Source organism: Coregonus clupeaformis, chromosome 19 (assembly GCF_020615455.1).
Source record: "Coregonus clupeaformis isolate EN_2021a chromosome 19, ASM2061545v1, whole genome shotgun sequence".
NCBI classification, from domain to species: domain Eukaryota; kingdom Metazoa; phylum Chordata; class Actinopteri; order Salmoniformes; family Salmonidae; genus Coregonus; species Coregonus clupeaformis.
The window spans coordinates 41,812,210-41,818,209 of NC_059210.1; the positions used below are offsets into that span (position 1 = coordinate 41,812,210).

Sequence of the window (6,000 nt, forward strand, 5' to 3'; positions counted from 1 at the left end):
TGGTTGTAGAGGGTGCAAAGCACCTCAGAAGTAAATGTCAGATGGCTTTTCATAAGAGAGAGAGAGAGAGAGAGAGAGAGACCGTAGGTATATACGGCAGGACCAAATCAGCGAGATAGGTAGGAGCAAGCCCATGTAATGCTTTGTAGGTTAGCAGTAAAACCTTGAAATCAGCCCTAGCCTTAACAGGAAGCCAGAGGCTAGCAGTGGAATAATTATAATCCAATTGTTTGGTTCTAGTCAAGATTCTAGCAGCCGTACTTAGCAATAATTGAAGTTTATTTAGTGCTTTATCCGGGTAGCCGGAGAGTAGAGCATTCCAGTAGTCTAATCTATAAGCTTTTCTGCATAATTTACCTGAAGGTATGTCCTGCTGTGGTGTCGCTGTGTCTGTCTGGCTTGAAGGCAATTGTTTGGTTGTGGTCGACTGTGCTCAGAAGGTAGGCCTATGTTTGTTACTTCAACTGTATCAGTGTATGTTTGTTCACTTTTGACAGAATCCAAATGTGTATTGCTTTGAAAGGTATCACTGTTACATTGTCCTTTGTTTGTACTTTTTTGCAGATTAGGCCTACGCTGTGTGGAGAGGCTTTGGGGGTCCAAGGAGATAGAGGAAACCACTCCATTAATGTGATTGTTTAAGTTCATGTATTTGCATTTCTATTAATATTCACTGTTTATTTGTAAATGCAGTAGCTAACTGTTCTCTTTCTTTCATCAGATGTTTTGTTTGTCGCTGTTTTTGGTCTGTTTTTGTGATCGTCAGCTATTTAGCCTAGTAGTAGCCTAGTCTCTGTGAAAGCCCTGTTGTAGTCCTATAGGCTTCTTTAGAAAGTGTGAGCCATCCAGTGAAAGTAGGCTAACTGAGCTCCACGTCGTCATTTGTATACTCGCGTTAATGTGTTTTACTATTAATCTGTCTCAAACACGCAAATGTAAACCTGAAGCCTTTCATAAACTTTGCCTTTTCTTTTTTGAGGAGCATTTTGCTCGGAGACTGTCTTTGGGTATTGCCTTCGTTGGTCCACTGTTGGTGCAGCGTCGGTGAACTGGTTTTTTGGATGTGGTGCTCTGAGTTGGGAACCATGGGTCTCATGATGATGCAGAATGCATTGTTGTGGGGTCTTTGGATTTTAGCTGGGGGTGTTTGTCTTGGGTCTGGGTTGCTGGTGTGTGTTGTGTTCTGGGGCCTGTACTGGCGGTGGACTGGTGGGGCAATCTGGTCTCAGAGCATTTCGTATTATTATGTATGTAAAGGATTAGGGGAAGGGTTAGGGGAAGGGTTAGCTAACATGTTAAGTAGTTGAAAAGTAGTTAAAAAGTAGTAAGTAGTTGAACATTTGCTAATTAGCTAAAATGCTAAAGTTGCCCGTGATGAGATTTGAGTCACAACTTTTGGGATGCTAGATGTTCGTGTTATACACCCACCCCAAACAACCACCCTCCTTTTGTTTTTGCCTTAAGTAACCATCTGTCTTATGTAACCATGCCAAGTAACCATCCTAGTATCTTGGATTTATGTACAGAATAATAAAACATTCTCTGAGACCAGTTTGGGTGGTGAGGGTGCCAATTGAGGATGGTTTTGAGTAAAATGCACCTTTACTGTAGGTATTCACTGCTATGAAACCTCATACGTTTTTTATACTTTTTGCACTGGTTTAACTTCCATTCATTATGTAATGTCTCATGCATGTAACTTTATGCTGCTTTCTTGGCCAGGACTCACTTTAAAAATATGTAAATCTCTATGTGACATCTGGTTAAATAAATAATTCAAATAAATAATATCTATAGCCTCCGATTGTTTCCTAAAGGCTAAATGGGCCTTGAATCTTTGGTTTGAATAGATGTTTCAATTGTGTGAAATCTCAGCTGTTTTGAATAGGTCTCTGGATATTCTATCCAGGCTGCTAAAGCCCAGAGGACGTAGACAGGGCATTCTTTGCACGCTTATGTATTTCACTTATTCTTTATGAATAACATTCTGTTGGTGTCTTATGACCAGTCTATGCTAGGATCTGACTTTCAGTTGATGAACACTAATCAATCTTATTAAAATTCTTGTCGCTTACACATTTTTGAGGGCGAATTTCCATTTTTGATAGCATAACTGCATTAGACATTAGATGCTAAGCTCCATAACTGCTTCTGTGAACACTGAGCACATTGAGCACACCCTGGGCCTCATAATAGATGGGCTATGGGCAACTGAATTTGCCAGACAAATTCTGGTTATTGGAAAGCTTTTATTACACAAGGTGCTATGTTTTGTGATACATTTCAAACAGGACAGCATTTTTCTACAATGGCTACTATGTCACCAAATTTAGCTTCTAATACATTTAAAACAGGACCGTTACATCACTGAATAGAGCCTATAGAAAAATTTGCCAAATCATGCTGTTACTTAATGTATTTCTTATAAATGGATCTATAAACCATACAATGAAATGGTATGAATCATACGCTATTTACTTGGAATCATTTGCTAAAGGACACTTAGGTGAGACCAAATCAGTGACTCATGTCCTTCTCAGTTTAATTGCAGCAAAATCCATAAATGTGGTCATTAACACCTGTTAATACACTTAATTGTCTTCAAATATGGCTTAATAGCCAGTGAACATCACCAGAGCTTACTTTTAAATGACCAGTAATGTATTCTCAATTTCTTATCCTACTCTGGAATGGACTGATGGCCCGTTGATTTTTATGCGGTTCAGCTATATTGTCTCCATTTCCCTAGCACTTTGTCACTTTGTCTGATGTCTGAGACTGTTTTAGCTGTGAGCAGTAATGAGTAGAACAAATAGCTGTCATTAGATGCACTCATGGAACTGGTTTTCTCCTTCTCTGCTTCTTTCAAATGTGAGATGTACAGTGAGGGAAAAAAGTATTTGATCCCCTGCTGATTTTGTACGTTTGCCCACTGACAAAGACATGATCAGTCTATAATTTTAATGGTAGGTTTATTTGAACAGTGAGAGACAGAATAACAACAAAAAAATCCAGAAAAACGCATGTTAATGAGGGAAATAAGTATTTGACCTCTCTGCAAAACATGACTTAGTACTTGGTGGCAAAACCCTTGTTGGCAATCACAGAGGTCAGATGTTTTTTGTAGTTGGCCACCAGGTTTGCACACATCTCAGGAGGGATTTTGTTCCACTCCTCTTTGCAGATCTTCTCCAAGTCATTAAGGTTTCGAGGCTGACGTTTGGCAACTCGAACCTTCAGCTCCCTCCACAGATTTTCTATGGGATTAAGGTCTGGAGACTGGCTAGGCCACTCCAGGACCTTAATGTGCTTCTTCTTGAGCCACTCCTTTGTTGCCTTGGCCGTGTGTTTTGGGTCATTGTCATGCTGGAATACCCATCCACGACCCATTTTCAATGCCCTGGCTGAGGGAAGGAGGTTCTCACCCAAGATTTGACGGTACATGGCCCCGTCCATCGTCCCTTTGATGCAGTGAAGTTGTCCTCTCCCCTTAGCAGAAAAACACCCCCAGAGCATAATGTTTCCACCTCCATGTTTGACGGTGGGGATGGTGTTCTTGGGGTCATAGCCAGCATTCCTCCTCCAAACACGGCGAGTTGAGTTGATGCCAAAGAGCTCGATTTTGCTCTCATCTGACCACAACACTTTCACCCAGTTCTCCTCTGAATCATTCAGATGTTCATTGGCAAACTTCAGACGGCCCTGTATATGTGCTTTCTTGAGCAGGGGGACCTTGCGGGCGCTGCAGGATTTCAGTCCTTCACGGCGTAATGTGTTACCAATTGTTTTCTTGGTGACTATGGTCCCAGCTGCCTTGAGATCATTGACAAGATCCTCCCGTGTAGTTCTGGGCTGATTCCTCACCGTTCTCATGATCATCGCAACTCCACAAGGTGAGATCTTGCATGGAGATTGACAGTTATTTTGTGTTTCTTCCATTTGCGAATGATCGCACCAACTGTTGTCACCTTCTCACCAAGCTGCTTGGCGATGGTCTTGTAGCCCATTCCAGCCTTGTGTAGGTCTACAATCTTGTCCCTGACATCCTTGGAGAGCTCTTCGGTCTTGGCCATGGTGGAGAGTTTGGAATCTGATTGATTGATTGCTTCTGTGGACAGGTGTCTTTTATACAGGTAACAAGCTGAGATTAGGAGCACTCCCTTTAAGAGTGTGCTCCTAATCTCAGCTCGTTACCTGTATAAAAGACACCTGGGAGCCAGAAATCTTTCTGATTGAGAGGGGGTCAAATACTTATTTCCCTCATTAAAATGCAAATCAATTTATACTTTTTTTTTGTAGTTATTCTGTCTCTCACTGTTCAAATAAACCTACCATTAAAATTATAGACTGATCATTTCTTTGTCATTGGGCAAATGTACAAAATCAGCAGGGGATCAAATACCTTTTTCCGTCCCTGTATGTATCCATCTTTCCAAACAACTTATGAATATTAAAGGGATACTTCGGGATTTTGGTAATGGGATTTTTATCTACTTCCCAAGAGTCAGATGAACTCGTGGATACCATTTTTGTCTCTGTCCAGTATGAAGGAAGTTAAAGGTAGTTCTGTTAGCCAATGCTAACTAGTGTTAGCGCAATGACTGGAAGTCTATGGGTATCTACTAGCATGCTAGCAGATACCCATAGACTTCCAGTCATTGCACTAACGCTAAATAGCAATTGTACTAGCGCTAGTTAGCAACTTCCTTCAAACTGCATGCAGAGACATAAAAATGGTATCCACGAGTTCATTGCCAAAATCTCGAAGTATCCCTTTAAGTGAGTTGAGTTTGTATAGTTGAAAAACAACTAAACAGCCTATTGAAGCCAATAGCATATAGGATCTTGACAGCAGTTATAGCACAGAACAATGAGCCAGATATTTCACCGGATGTATAAGTGTGAATAATCCGGTTGGCGTTTCCACTAACCACCAAATATGGTGATGAGAGGAAGCCTAGTGACCGGCAGTGGGAGAAGATGAAGGGAGATGGATTTTGGCCAACATTATGCACATTTTCTGATCGATAAAACATTTGATCTCAATACAGTTTTCAGTTCCCAAAACTAGAATCTGTTACGAACAGAGTGGACTAAGTTATGTAGATTTTACCTTTTGCCAAAAAAACTAAAAAAATGTGTTGTTTAGGAGTGCAAGGGCAAATTAAGTTATTGCACATGTGCACTTCAGAGTAGGCGTTCCCTAAAGGAAATATACAAATACATGCTAGAACGCGCCTATAGGATCTCGCTAGCTCGTGCTTGGCTCTGCCCCCCTCCTTGCTTGTTCTGCCCACTAGGACTAATTTGTTCCCATTGGAAATGACGGGCAGTGGTCTATCTTGGGTTAAGTTATAAAAATCGTTGGTTATACTGTCCACACAAACCAACATAGCAGAATTTGTATTGTGCAACACTGGCATCTTGTGTACAGAAAGCAAATAGCACTGCCTTTGTGACTTGAAAAAAATTGGCAATCTTTAAGATTAAAATTTTAAGTACATATTTGTCTAAAGCTTTTTAAATGTGTCATATGTTTTCAAAGAGCCCCTTTGTATGACATGTAAAATGTATGTTATGGTTGTACTGGAGAAAAAAAAGGGCTAGGTCTGCTGTTTTTCTGCTTATGACATAATATTATAGAGGATAGGGTGGAGGGTTCTCCAGATAAACCTGTAGGATAATCCACTAAACTGTATGAACTCTTTAGTAGGAATTTAACCCTAACAAAGTCAGTTATGTATAATGAACCATTGCATATTGGTTGTTATTACATGGTTAGGCCTATGTCAAAAATCGTATGTTATTTGTTTTTGCTGAATGGGCAAAGTGGAGTATTTGGTTTCCAAAGTAAACAGAATGCCTCTAATCTAATATTGCTTTTAAATGGTCTGTCAATAAATCCCAACACTTGCCACATGCATGCCTACGTCAAGGACTGCCTGAGAAACTGATTAAAGCTTCTCTTGAACTTGTCTGTTAATTAATGATAAGATTACC

At 40.4% G+C, this 6,000-nt stretch overlaps 1 long non-coding RNA gene across 1 annotated transcript in view; it reads left to right on the top strand.

Annotated features, from left to right (window-relative positions):
* The window catches only part of LOC121531349, a 35,107-nt gene extending 33,901 nt beyond the window's left edge, over positions 1–1,206 (top strand). The window contains exons 2-3 of the long non-coding RNA XR_005994130.1: positions 364–440; positions 565–1,206. This is a non-coding gene — a long non-coding RNA (uncharacterized LOC121531349). The remainder of the gene's footprint in view (positions 1–363; positions 441–564) is intronic.
* Positions 1,207–6,000: the final 4,794 nt, after the last annotated feature.